We start from the raw sequence: 14,722 nt of genomic DNA on the forward strand, positions 1-14,722 counted from the left end.
TGCACCATACTATCGACTGATAACAACGACATACGAATGGTCGTAATAACGGAATGACGTTTGGCACCCGCAGACCTGCAGGTCCGGCTGTAGCTAGCAGCAAGGTGTAGGATAGTCAATCCAGTATATATCTATACGCAAACTCACGCTCTCCCTCCAAGAGAATTCTGGCTACAACTTGGGCCATGACATTTAAGGCATGGTCCGATACAGTGGATCACAATTGTTAACGTATTCTTGTATATGTAGTGTACTGTTTCTCGTCTAGTATAGTTGTATATGTTCTCCTCCTAGTATAGTTGTATATGTTCTCGTAGTAATGTAATGTATATGTTCTCATAGTAATGTAAAGTATAGACTCATGAATGAACTGACTCATTGATCTAGAAGTTGTAGTAGTATGATCCTGTGTTACCCCGATGGCAACATACTAATGATGTGTATAGTACGCATGAATTTGGAAGTACTTTTATGTCTATATATGTATATTTGATATATAACTAATATTGAAACGACCTTCGGACGGTTACCCGAAATCCCACCAGACCACATCCAAATCGAGAAAAAGGAAATAGGGCGGATGGCCTTCCTAAGCCCTTTAAACATTACTTATATATCTATACATATATGGGCATGCGATTTATAAGAAGTATAACAAAGTTTAAATAAAAGTATTTGGTAATTAAAAGAGTTTGTAAAACATTTTGAAGTAAAACAGTTTGAACAGTGATAAAATCATTGGTTTTCTAGTTATTAATCACATGTGATTAATGTAATCACATGTGATTGAAGCAATAACTATAAGCATTTAACTTGTATCCCCCCATAAAGTATTTAAAACATTTAAAAGCATTTCAAAGGTTAATTAAAGGGGTATGAACTCACTTGTGGTGAGTGGTTTGGATTGTAGTGTCGGATACCGTGCTAGGTGGCAAACGGAGACTTGTTCACACGCACGAGCCTAGTTATCATATAATGAGAATATATATAACTAATTAGCCAAATAATAACTTAATGAAATAAGTTGGGACACTTAGGAACATGTAAACACTTTGTATAAGTGTTATAGGTCCTAATGGTTGCATCTAAGTTGTTATGGGACAAGGCTAAAGGGGTTTAAAGCTTCCAAGGACCTTGTATAAGAGTTTACTACCCAATAAACCCCATCCAAGGAGCTTACGGTCGTAAACCCTTGAGTTTACGGCCGTGAACTCCAATCTTGGTGGTTTTGGGTGTTTTAAGGTGCTAAATGATTTCTAGAATAAGCCTAGCTTGGTGGTTTAATCCTTTGGGTAGTTTAGGGCATAGATTATACTCCTTTGAGGAGTTTACGGCCAAAAGACCATATCCTTTAGAGTTTACGGCCGTAAACTCTCATGGGATGGATGTTTTAATTCTTTCAAGTCTCTTGCACAAGTAGGATAATTTCTAGGCTTTTGTTTAAGGCTAAGGGGAACCCTAGGCACACTTTGGTGCCCTTACTTGGAGTTTACGGCCCAAGAGCATTTCTTGGCCGTAAACTCCCTTTTATGGGTGATTTTGATGTGTTAAAGTCCCCATTTTAGCTACAAGTAATTGAGGGTTAAAGTCTAAAGCCTTAGGGGGTGATTAGGGCACATTAAGCCCTTGAAAATGGTGTTTACGGTCCAAGAAACTCTTGGGCCGTAAACTCCTAAAACTATGTGTTCTTGTTTGTTTTCTAGTCTCAAATGATCATACATATTATCCTATGCTAGCTACCTAACAAGGAAATGGGACTAGATAGCCTTAAAGCTTCATTTTGGAGTTTACTCCCCAAGAACGTTCTTGGGCGGTAAACTCCGGGATCTCACATATTTGACATGTAATCTATGTTATTAAGCATATAACAAGCATTATAAAACAACTAGAGAAGTGTACTCACGATTTGGGATGAAAACCCGAAGATCCGTGAGAGAGAAAATGGCTTTTCTCTAGTTAGAAATGTGAATAATTAATATATTTAGTTCAGAAATCTATTTATAGTCCTGAAATATTTTTGGCAGAAAAATATTTTTATTCTAGAATTGGACTCTAACATTATGAAGTTTTGAAATGCCCAAGTTTCACGAACCCAAGAGCATCCACTCTCCAGATATCTCCTTAAACGTAAACCCTAATGTACACAAACTTATTCGGAAAAGTCTGAAATTCATTGAAACTGGACTAGCTTCTATTGAATAGTTAATGTTCGTACAAAAATGGAAATTTCGGGTTGTCACAATTAGACACCAACTATCTACCCATGTTCTACCCAACAGATTAGTAGATAAATATATACAAATTTTTATACATAGTTTAAAACCTGTATAGCATTTTCATTCAATACATAACAGATGAGGCACACCCACCTAACACGTATTTCATTGAAAATAAATTAGATCTATGAGATAGAAGAGAGTGAATATACATTCACACACATAACAACAAAATTATACATATAACACGTATTTCGTATAAAATACTTCATAATTATGCGTTAGAAGAAAGTAACTACACACTCACTTGATCAGAAGATAATCGGACAGCACTACGACTTGTAGAAGTAGTATTCTTCGGTAGATCTGGAAGATCTTCACAAAAACCGGGCTCCTCGCGGTTAGAGCTTCGGCTCGGGAATCAAACTTCTCGGGATCTTCGGGGTTTCGAAACTTGCTTCGGGGCTCGGGATTGACACCGGGGCCTCGGGATACTTCTGGCATGCAAAACGATGCAAAACGGGAGAAAGAGGAGAGAATTTGGCAAATGGAGTCGGCTGCCCTCGCAACCCTTTTGTAGGAGGCTGAGGCCTCGCAGTACGCTGGGCGTACTCCTCCGAAATCGTCATTGCATGCGTCATCCGAAGAACTCGAGTGCGAGGGTCGTCATGCTTCGCTGTACGCTGGGCGTACTTCGGATAAGTCTGGTGACTCCCCTTCGGATAATATCGGATTTAATAATTAAATTTATATATTAATTATTTAATAAACGTCAAAAATTCATATCTTCTTCATACGAACTCCGTTTTCGAAGTTCTTTATATCCACGCGTAGATGAGACTACTCTCTACAACTTTCGTTTAAACTCCGTCGGCTAATTTTGACTTTATTTTTATTATTTATTTTTAGTAGGCCGGGACAGGAAAACTTCGTTATAAATTCATAACTTCTTTATCCGACATCCATTCTCGCCTATCTTTTTATCGCTTCGCTACCACTAACGAGATCTTCGATTCTCGTTTAGATTGTTTCGGCTAAAAACCGCTCGATCTCAAATCGAGTATTCGGGCTGCATACTGCTAAGTCGAAACTTCAGAAAATCATAACTTCCTCATACGAAGTCAGATTTGGGCTTCTATATATATTCGGAAACCTTGTTTCGTCCATTACAACTTTATGTAAAGATATCGAGTTTATTTTACACTTAAATTTTGAAGCTTATTTTTATTCTTAATTAACCAAATCACATAATTAAGCAATTAAGCACAAAACACATAATACTCAAATAATACACTTTTATTATTTCAAAACGTATGAGTACGAGTGAGATATATACGGGGAATAGAACCCCTAAACATGTCATTGATCCAGAAGCACGGATTAGACATAGTCATTTGTCCCTAGTCCGAGAGTATGGATTGGACTCAATCAACTGTCGTTAATCCAGGGATATGGATTAAGACATAGTCATTTGTCATTAATCTGGGAGTATGGATTAAGAAATAGTCAATTGTCCTTAGTCTGGGAGTATGGACTATTAATCCGGGAGTATGGATTTAAACACAGACCAATTGTCCCTCATCCGAGAGTATGGAATAGGTACAATCAAGGACTCAAGAGCATGGATTAGATCCAGAGTAAGAGGTAAAATTTAAGGTCCGTGAGTATGGATAGTCTCGTTGTGAGGACTGACGGGGTGGGGGTAAGAGTTGATTATATATATGGGGAAATCGTATATTGTGTGAATTTATGTGTATATATATATATATATATATATATATATATATATATAACATTGTGGGATTGAAATCCCTATGTACTCACCAGGTTTCCCAACCTGACCCACTCAGTTTATTTACATCACAGGTGTTGATATGAAGTCACATTACACTGAGAGATTTAAAAGAGATGTAGATCACTAGTGATAATGAATGTAAGTTTTGTTTATGCTTATGTTTCTGTATTGACGATGACATCCCAAATGTTTTAAAATGAATAAAAATATTGTTCTTTGGAAATGCTTTGATAACGTATTTATCATGTTTTACTGGGAACAAATTCTGCAATATTTTTATTAAAAGAGGTACTCTGAATTTTATAAAGCATAAACAAAATCGGTCTTTTCTGGCCGTGAAAATGGGCATGTCACAGTTGGTATCGGAGCATTAGTTTAAGCGAACTAGGAATATGGATTTATTTCTAGACTTAAACTTAGAATGCTAAGCAATGATTGTGATGAGTGTGTCTAATAGATTTAGGTAATACACCTGAATAGACACAAGCACTAGCTTATTTTAGGAATTATGCCTAAAATGCTTTTATGTGCTAAATGTTTGTGCCTGATATGTTGTTATTTGTTCGGATCTATGGTTTATTGCCGACCAGATCTGGAAACCTTATGTGTTTAGGATTCTAAGCGTTTAACTACGATATTAGAACTAGCATATAAACGTTTCGGGGTGATAAGGATGATTTAAACGTCAATCCTAAATAAAGATCTAGATTCACCTTATTCGGTGTATAGATCAAGATGGGAAGGACTCGTAGCGTAAACGTGAATGCAAATGGAAACCGAGATCAGCCCCCAGTGATTGAGCAAATACCAGTTGTGGTAGCCGCTGCTGAGCCAACAACGATGGCCGGAGTGCAAGCGATGATCCAGGCGATGTTGGATCGTCAAATGGAGGAAACCAGATGTTTGCTCCAACAAAATCGAGAGGAAGAGACCATACAGATCGAACAGCCCGAGTTGAACGAAGGGCAGACTAAGGAGGGGAACTACATTGGAACCGTTGGTCAAGTTAACCCACCAATAGTTCGACAAAACAACCAAGATGACGGAGTCGAGAGGAATGGATGCAAGTACAAGGATTTTCTAACTTGCAAGCCATTGACTTTCATTGGAAAGGAAGATCCGATCGGGGTCATGGATTGGATCTCGGAGATGGATTTAGCTTTCATGAAGTGTGGTTGTAGAGGCAAACTACAAACCACGTTTGCGGTACGTCAGTTCAGAGGAGGCGCGGTTCGTTGGTGGAACACTCTGGGGAAGACTCTAAGCCCCAATGAGCCCCTGCAACTGACGTGGGTAGAGTTTTTGGTGCAGTTCAAACGTAAGTACTGCTCAGCCCAAAATCTGCTCGAGCTAGAAAACCAATTCCTTACCTTGAAGAAAGGAAGCATGTTTGTTGATGAATACACCAACAACTTCACAGAGAAGATGGAGTTCGCCTTACGTCTTGTTTTGGATGAGCTGACGAAAATTGACAAGTACGCAAAAGGACTTCCATGGGAATATGCAGTGCCAGTATGTCAGGCACCTACTTTGGAGGCAGCTATCTGGGCTGCCAAGTCGGTTGAGGAGATGATTAAGGGAAGAGAAACCAACAAGACCGAGGTTGGCGAAAAGAGGAAGTTTGAGGGGTCTGTGAAGCCCGATGAGAGAATCAAGTCCAGTACAAGGAAGTTTAGAGGTGGAGGGAGTGAAGAAAGATGGTGCGAGAAGTGCAAAAAGAAACACTCTGGAAAATGCAGTGAGGAGGTGACTTGTTTCAAGTGTGGGAAGCATGGGCATTATGCCAACGAGTGTACATTCAACAAAAGGGTGTGTTACGGATGTAACGAGGAAGGGCACTTCAAGCAAGACTGCCCAAAGAGAGAGGGTGTTACAAAGCCAAATGTGCCGCCAAAGCCAAAGGCGAGAGCATTTCAAATGATCCTTGACGAAGCAGATGACAATGCGAGGATTCAGGAGTGAAGGCTTGACATCCAAAGATCGAGTTATGAAGTAGTCGTGTAGATATTACCTCGCGATGTAGCCTATTAGAAGCATAGTCTAGGGTGAACTTGAACACCTATGTAAACATTTCAAGGAATAATATAAAAACCTTCATTTTGATATTTGATGTGTTAAGTTGTTATGTGATTTTCTTGTATGGTGACTTGGAAAACTGCGGGACAATACTTGGGACGAGTATAAGTAGGTGTGAATGGTAGTAGAGGCCTATACTACCGGAAGCACAGGACTCACACTTGGATCAGGGAAAGTCACAAGGTTAACAAGAAACTAGTAATTGATTTCGTTTTATTCAAGTATGTCGTTACTATTGTTTCGGTAATGACTAAGAAGATTGTTGTTATCCCGACCCTAGTGGTCATATCACATTGAGTCCGACTACGATGAGTAGGTTACGTGGTTCAGAGAACCAAGTTTGATGTAGCGTCCGACTTAAACCAAACGATTGAAATCAAAGCGATCAATAGAAGTATCGCGCTCGTTGTTAAAGAAATTGGTAGCTAGAAATGCTACATGTTAAAATGTGATTATATCACATTAGACCATGAAGGAAGGCATATTCCATTCTGGAATTTGACTCTAAGAGACCTGAGTCTGAGCGTTGCTACATATGATGATAGGTCATTAGAATATGACACATCGGTCAATTGTAGTAAATCAAAATAACTTATCCTAAGTTTGTTAAGAAGAAGAAGGAGTCTCTGATAAAGAATGAGGTTCTGACACGAAGGTCATGATTGAAAGTCTAACGATCAGGTGCAAGACCGAGCACCGCCTGCAATCAAGGAGTCCAAGAGTTAGATACTCGTTTGAAGCAACATAGAAGTTACAGTTATTACCTAGGATGAAGAGATAACGTATGGATTCATTATACAATCCTGTTTCGTTGATGATTCCAAGACGTAATCATCCTAAGGGGGAGATAATTGTAACGCTCGTAGATTCGGGCTAGTCTATTTAGAGATGATAGTGGTCGAAAATGACTTTTCGGAAAAAGATTATATGTAATAAATAGTCTTAACCATGTTGTAGAATATGTCTCAAGGTTTCCGTACGTATAAAGAACGCCGAAATCCGAGTTATAACAAGAAGTTATGGCCCGTCGAAGCTTTTCAGTAAAACCGGCACGGCACCGGGAGATGTAAATAGTGAATTTCAGATAGAGGACATTTTTAGCCTTAGTGATCTAAACAAAAGTTGTAGTATACATTAAACCGAGAACATACAAAAAAAAAAAGAACGCCTAAATCTGACTTCGTATGGGGAAGTTATGATTTTTCTAAGATTTGGCATAGCAGTGAACGGCTCGAAACTCGAATTTTAGTTTGAGCGGTTTTTGGCTTACACGACCTAAATGAGAGTTGAAGATCTCATTAATAGGAACTCAACGGTAAAAAGACAGACGAAAACGGAGTCCGTATGAGGGAGTTACGAATAATTCGCGGTCATTTAGCAGTCTAATCTCCTTGTACTGTTAAATTTAAGATCGTTCGATAATTAGCCGACGGAGTCTAAATGAAAGTTGTAGATATTGTTTTTAGCTACGCGTGGATATAAAGAACGTCGAAAACGGAGCTAATATACGAAAGTTATGAATTTTTGAAAATCGGCTGATTTCCACCCTGTGTGCGATGCCACGTGTTAGCACCAGGCTACGCCTGGCTGTAGCCAGCCTGGCTCACGACGTGAGCACCTTAAATCTCACGACGTGAGTGACCCTCCAACCTCCTATAAATAAGAGGTAAAGCCCTTTTCATTCCTCACACCTCCCCTCACTTCCCTCTCTCTCTCTCTAGAACTTCTCTGTAGCCCCGAACCCCCCCCCCCCCCCCCCCGAAAAGCCTAGGGAACCTCCCTAGCACGAGGCGGAAGCCTCGGAGCGCCCGACGGCTCCGAGAAGAAGAGCCTTTCGGCTCAGGAACGCTGCTCCAGCGGAGCCCGGTTTTGAGAAAAACCTACTGTAAGTAAGCTACGCCTACGCTATTTTTAATATAGCTTTTATTTAATTATAGTAACATTATTAGGAACTTATAATAAATACTTGGACTATTATTATGGGCTATAGAAGTATTGTTTAATGCTTATATAATAGTAATAATAGCTACACTATTAATTAGTCTCGGTTAACGTTAGACTAAACCCTAGTGATATTGATACTAGGTTTTGTCGAGGAAAATTATTTTAAGAGTAACGAAGTGTTGTCCGAGTTCCGAGTCACCACCTAATCAAGTGAGTGCATAGTCCCTTTCATGGACATGATTTTAATACAAGTATTGATTGAACGTATTAAATACATGTTTATGTGCGAATTATTTGATGTTGTCTGAATTACATGTTAAAGAACATACCCGATTATTTATAATGATTTAGGTTAATGAGTAAACCTAAAATTTGTTATGAGGGTCATGGGGTAGTATCTCCTTATGAGTACGAGTGAGATATATACAGGGAATAAAACCCTTAAACATGTCATTGATCCAAAAGCACGGATTAGACATAGTCATTTGTCCCTAGTCCGAGAGTATGGATTGGACTCAGTCAACTGTCGTTAATCCGGGAGTATGGATTAAGACATAGTCAGTTGTCATTAATCCAGGAGTATGGATTAAGACATAGTCAATTGTCCTTAGTCCGAGAGTATGGACAGGACATAGTCATTTGTCATTAATCCGGGAGTATGGATTTAGACATAGACCAATTGTCCCTCATCCGAGAGTATGGAATAGGTACAATCAAGGACTCGAGAGCATGGATTAGATCCAGAGTAAGAGGTAAAATTTAAGGTCCTTGAGTATGGATAGTCTCGTTGTGAGGACTGACGGGGTGGGGGTAAGAGTTGATTATATATATGGGGAAATCGTATATTGTGTGAATATATATATATATATATATATATATATATATATATATATATATGTGTGTGTGTGTGTGTGTATAACATATTGGGATTAAAATCCCTATGTACTCTGCAGGTTTCCCAACCTGACCCACTCAATTTATTTACATCACAGGTGTTGATATGAAGTCACATTACACTGAGAGATTTAAAAGAGATGTAGATCACTAGTGATAATGAATGTAAGTTCTGTTTATGCTTATGTTTCTGTATTGACGATGACATCCCAAATGTTTTAAAATGAATAAAAATACTTTTCTTCGGAAATGCTTTGATAACGTATTTATCATGTTTTACTGGGAACAAATTCCTCAACATTTTTATTAAAAGAGATACTCTGATTTTTATAAAGCATAAACAAAATCGGTCTTTTCTAGCCGTAAAAATGGGGATGTCACAAAGGCAATGGCGGGAGCAAGTCCGGGAAGACCCACCGGTCATTCCGGTGGATGAAGAGTTGCTTATGGATTGGTACAACATTGAAGCAAGAGGGTACCAAGATGACCTTGGGAGAAGCATGAACTATAACAACGAGTCATTTGTTTATTTATTTGAACAAATGAATATCGCACCAAGGCCCAAACCCGGATTCCCCTATGTGCCAAGTTGGGAGGAAAGATTGCAAGCAAGGAGGAACCAAGCTAGTGGAAGCAGGATAGGAGGCGATGAAGAAGAGGATGATGATTGATATTTTTATTTGTTTTGGATGTTTAAAAACTATTTCTATTTGTTTTGTGGGTTTGAAACTTTTTGAAACGTTTAGGACGATAAGTAGGAATTTATTTTTATCACTTGTGGTTGCTCTTATTTTTTTCAGATTGAGGCTAGGATGCATGCGAGAGTATAAAATGTCAAGGCTAGAGTAAGGGTCAGGTCTAGAAGAAAATGTGCAATTTTTGAGTTTAAGATCAAGTCTGTTGTCAAAGAGGGTTTAAGAGTGTTGCTTATTAAAGAAAAATGAAGGAAAGACACTAAATTATCATACCCAACCACATCAGGAATGGACTCAAAAGCAGAAGATATATTTATCACTCAGCGATGTACTCGCCGAGTGCATATTTTGGGCTTGGCGAGTCCGCTTGCGAAACCATGACTTTTCTGCTAAAAGCTCTTCTGCTCGTCGAGCAGCCGTATTTACTCGGCGACTCACTCAATACTTCACTATCAAATTTTGGATTTTGACCACATATGATATGGGTTTACTCATATTCTTTAAAGGCTAATTCACGAAGATGTTTCAAGACTATTTTCATGCATATTTGGAGCTGTACCACATGAGATTTGACACCCAAAACATGGATGAGCTGTTCCCATGTTTAAAGTCAGTTGAAGATGGAGCTTTCAAAGAAGAAAATCAACCTCGCGACTACTATCCCAGGGGAGTTTGTTCCAATTCTCTCTTTACTTTTATGTTTTTCATGCGCAACATGCAATGGGGACATTGCATAATTTAAGTGTGGGGTAGGGGGCTTGGTTATTACACTAGTTAAATTTTCAAAAATTTTACATAAATTTGCTAGGACTTAACTTAGAAAATTTGGTAAAAAGCAATTAGGGTTCATACTAGTATTATGTTTGATGATTTCATGAAGACCCAAATGTTTAGTTGAGCCTACATACGTTCTAGTGAATTTTTGGCCCCCTTTATTCTAGTGAAATCATGGTACAAAAACACAACCTCGTTTATTTTGAGGGATGCAAAACGTTTAGCATCGTGTACTTGAAATGTATCCAGGAAAACTATTATCTTTAACCAATAAAGGTTGAAGTTGAGCGCCCCTGCTAAAGCATGTAGGGTTTTGAGTGAAAAAGAAAAAAAAAGTGAGATACATGTAAAAAAGAGAGAGAGAATTACAAGAAAAGTTTGAAGAATTTTGGAGCAATTAAAGTGAAGATCAAAAGATCAAAATTCCGAAGGTTCAAAAGTTAAAGATACCAAAAACCAAAAGTTGGTGAATTCAAAGAAATAAAGATCAAGTTATCAAGGAAGTGAAGAATTCTAAAAATAGCTCCATATTTGTATCGCAAAAATTGTAATTTTCTAGTTATGTATGCTCGGGTTTCTCAACCAAAAATACCTTGAGGTTAGGAGGTTTTCTACGGATGAATTCGGAGGGATGCAGAAAATGAGCGTGGTTCAAAAGAAGTGGGCAAGTGTTTATGAGGATTGTGAGTATTTAGAATTGAGGGGGGTCCTTAGGGAAATTTTAGACACAAATGCATGCTTTGTGGTCTTGACATAATGGCTGGGTTCAATTGGAATTGTCTTATTTGATATTAGTAGGCTAAAATTCAGTTTTGCTTGGGGGCAAACAAAAGTCAAGTGTGGGGTATTTTGATATGTGCATATTTCGCTATACATTTAGTATAGATCTTCATCATTTATTAGCTAATTATTTACATATTATGGAAAAAAAGTACTTAATAGTGTTCAAATTGTATTTTCAGGTCAAAAGAGAAGCTCAGAGGTAAAAGGAAGCAGGAGATACGATTGAAAGCTCGGGAACTAAAGAAAGAAGAAAAATGCTAAATCCTGAAGCTACTCGGCGAGTAGGAACGTCTACTCGACGAGTACACACGAAGATTCGTGAAGCAACACGTGGAGTCTTTGCCGTATACAGATTCCTCAAGGGGACTCGCCGAGTCGGTTGACTACTCGACGAGTAGCCCCTGTTTTGAGATATCTATAAATAGAAGCCACAAATCCGAATTAACTCTCTCTGGCTTTTGGGAAGCTTACTTGGCGATTAAGGAGACTGATGGAGATCTGAAAGAAGAACCCTAATCCTCAATTCTAAGAAGAATAAGGCAACTTAGGTTTAATTTTCCACTTTACCTTTGAATAGAACTATGTCTAGCTTGTTTAAATTCGTTTTTGAGTTTGTTTTTACTGCAATTATGAACTAAACCCTTTATCTTCTGTTTAAGGTAGATGATTTTGTGAATATGAATTGATTTTATGGTTAGCATTAATTTTAATTGGTGATATTGTTTCGTTAAGCTTGTTAAAGAACCTCATATATTAATAACAACTATTTTCTGTTAATAAATCAGTAATTAAGTTGTATGAACATCTCTTAGTTATTAATTTCATATGATTTATGTGACCACATAGTTATATGCCTAGGAATACCGAATGTGAAACTAGAATTAACTAGAAGATAGGTAAGTTGATACGTGAGCTTGTGTGATACACCATCAACAAGAGATTAATTGAATCACCAATTTAATTAACCATTACAAGTCTTACTTAACCCGAATTAATTAACTAAGGAACTTATTAATTTAGACAACTGGTCACTGCTTGAATTAAACTGTTTTCTAAGGATTAGCAATAACGAGCGTGAACCTAATAATCTCAATCGGTAGCCAATGAAAAGTTAATCCGATATATTTACCATAAAATCAACCATACGATCAATTGATTCGAGCCTAAACAGAAGTCCTTTTTATCATTGAATTTAGTTGCAATTTAATTGTTGAGCTGTTAGTTGCTTAGTTAAGTGTTAGTTAAGTTTCTAGTCTTGTAAAACTAGAGAAAACCTTACTTTTTATTACTTGTTCTTAGATAATATTAGTAATTAGTTTAATTTCCGTTCCCTGAGTTCGATACCCTACTTATTTTACTATACTACAATTGATAGGTCCACTGCCTTTGTGTGTCTAATTCATAATTAAAGAGTAGGATAAAACTAGTTGGACTCACACACATCACTGGCCTAATCAATATATGCATCACAAGTAGCGGTATTAAGGTTGTTGGATCTTGAATAGGATGTCGAGTGATTTAAAAAACAAGTTTGCTATAGAGTTCAGGGTCGTCAGGTCTTTACCCAGTAATTTATGTATTGTATTGATTATGACATCTTTATGGTTTTGTGTTTTTAAAACATCTTTACTCGAGATATTTTAATAAAACAAAACATTTTCCGCAAAATGTTTTATTACATTAGGATGTTCCGCAAAAAAAGATATTATGATTTTTAAAGTGTAAAGATAAAAAGTTTTTCGGTTCTGAAAAATAAGGGTTGCCACATTAACTTATGGTTGTTATTATCTTTAGTGCTTAATTGTTATTTTATGTAACTAAGTTTATCATATATTTTGATTGTATAAGTTGTCTTAGAAAAACTTATTATTATATTTTATATATTATTGTTGCATATAAACAAACCATTATAACCTTTATATTGTTGGTTGATATTTATTTATTCATAACATGAACAGATAAATATTTAATTTTTTATTTTTTTATTTGTTGTAATAAACATCTTGTATTCTTTTTTTAAGCGTAACAAGTTGAAACATTCAAAGCTCCCACTATGTATGTCGCAATTCAAGCAGTTATTTCACCCACTATGTATGTCGCAATTCAAGAAGTTCTTTCACTATACGTCACTGGTCCTAAGACTGGTAAGTCCCTCATTTGTTTGTTTTATTACTTTCATAATCGGATCTGAATTCATGACCCGTTTGGCTTCTTCTTGTAGGTCTTGTTCTTGATTCGGGAGATAGTGTAACTCATATTTTTCCAATCTATTAAGGTTATGCTCTTGCTCATGCTATATATAATTAAATCAACAAAATTGCTCTATCAAATTGAACAAGAAACATATACATATACATGGAAAGATCTGATTATATTGGATTTGTTACAACAAATTAAGAAGACAAATTCTATCTTTATCTAATATTCAAACTAAATAAAAGCATGTGAATAATGTACATAAATAAAAGAAATCGGGTCCAGATTATGTGTTTATAGGCTCCCGCAAGATGGACGATCGAGAGAGAAGGCCAATCTTGGAAATGAGAGTATGGAACCCTTGATTAAGAAGTGGCTTTGTTAAGGCATCAGCTAATTGATCATCACCGTTAATATGGGTGACACGAATAGAGCCTTCTTGGACCTTTTCTCGAACAAAATGGAAGTCGAGTGCGAGATCTTTCATACGTGAAAGAAACACGGGGTTGGCAGAATAATTTGTGGCACTAAGATTGTCGCAAAATATGGTTGGCACCTCGCTAGATTTGAAACCAAGTTCAGATAATAATGATATTAACCATTGGACTTCAGTTATAGTGGATGAAACTGCTCTGAATTCTGCTTATGTGGATGAGCGAGCTAACGTTGGCTGTCTTTTAGAGCTCCAGGAAATAGGATTAGATCCAAGTACACAACATAGCCTGTGGTGCTGCGATAAGTTTGTTTGTCACCTGCCCAATCAACATCAGTAAAGGCATGTAAGTTTAGTGGTGAGTTGTGACGTATGAGGAGACCGTGATTCATTGTGCCATGTAAGTATCGCAGCAATCTTTTAAGTGTTGTCCAATGAATATATGTAGGTCGATGCATAAACTGTGAGAGTTTATTTACTGCAAAGGCGGTATATGGTCGTGTAAGTGATAAATATTGCAGCACCCCAACCAATGATCTGTAATCTGTTGAGTTTGGGATGGGTTTTCCATTATCAATGGTGAGGTGTAGTGAACTTGACATCGGGGTGGTTGTCGGTTTACAATCAGTCATTTTGGCTTTACGAAGAAGGTCAAGAATGTATTTGGTTTGGGAGAGAAACAAACCATTGGAGTGGGGAAGAACTTCGACTCTAAGAAAGTAGGAAAGAGTTCCTAAGTCTTTTAAGGAAAAACGATTAGCTAGAGAGGTGATGAATGAATTCACATGAAAAGAGTTGGTGTCAGTAGTGATAATATCATCAACATTGACAAGAATATATATAGATGATGTTTGAGAATGACGAACGAATAAAGATGAATCTGAAACTGTGGGTTTGAATTTAGAAGAGATTAAGA

The sequence above is a fragment of the Lactuca serriola genome, chromosome 3 (assembly GCF_051521515.1).
Source record: "Lactuca serriola cultivar US96UC23 chromosome 3, Lser_US96UC23_V15, whole genome shotgun sequence".
NCBI classification, from domain to species: Eukaryota; Viridiplantae; Streptophyta; class Magnoliopsida; order Asterales; family Asteraceae; genus Lactuca; species Lactuca serriola.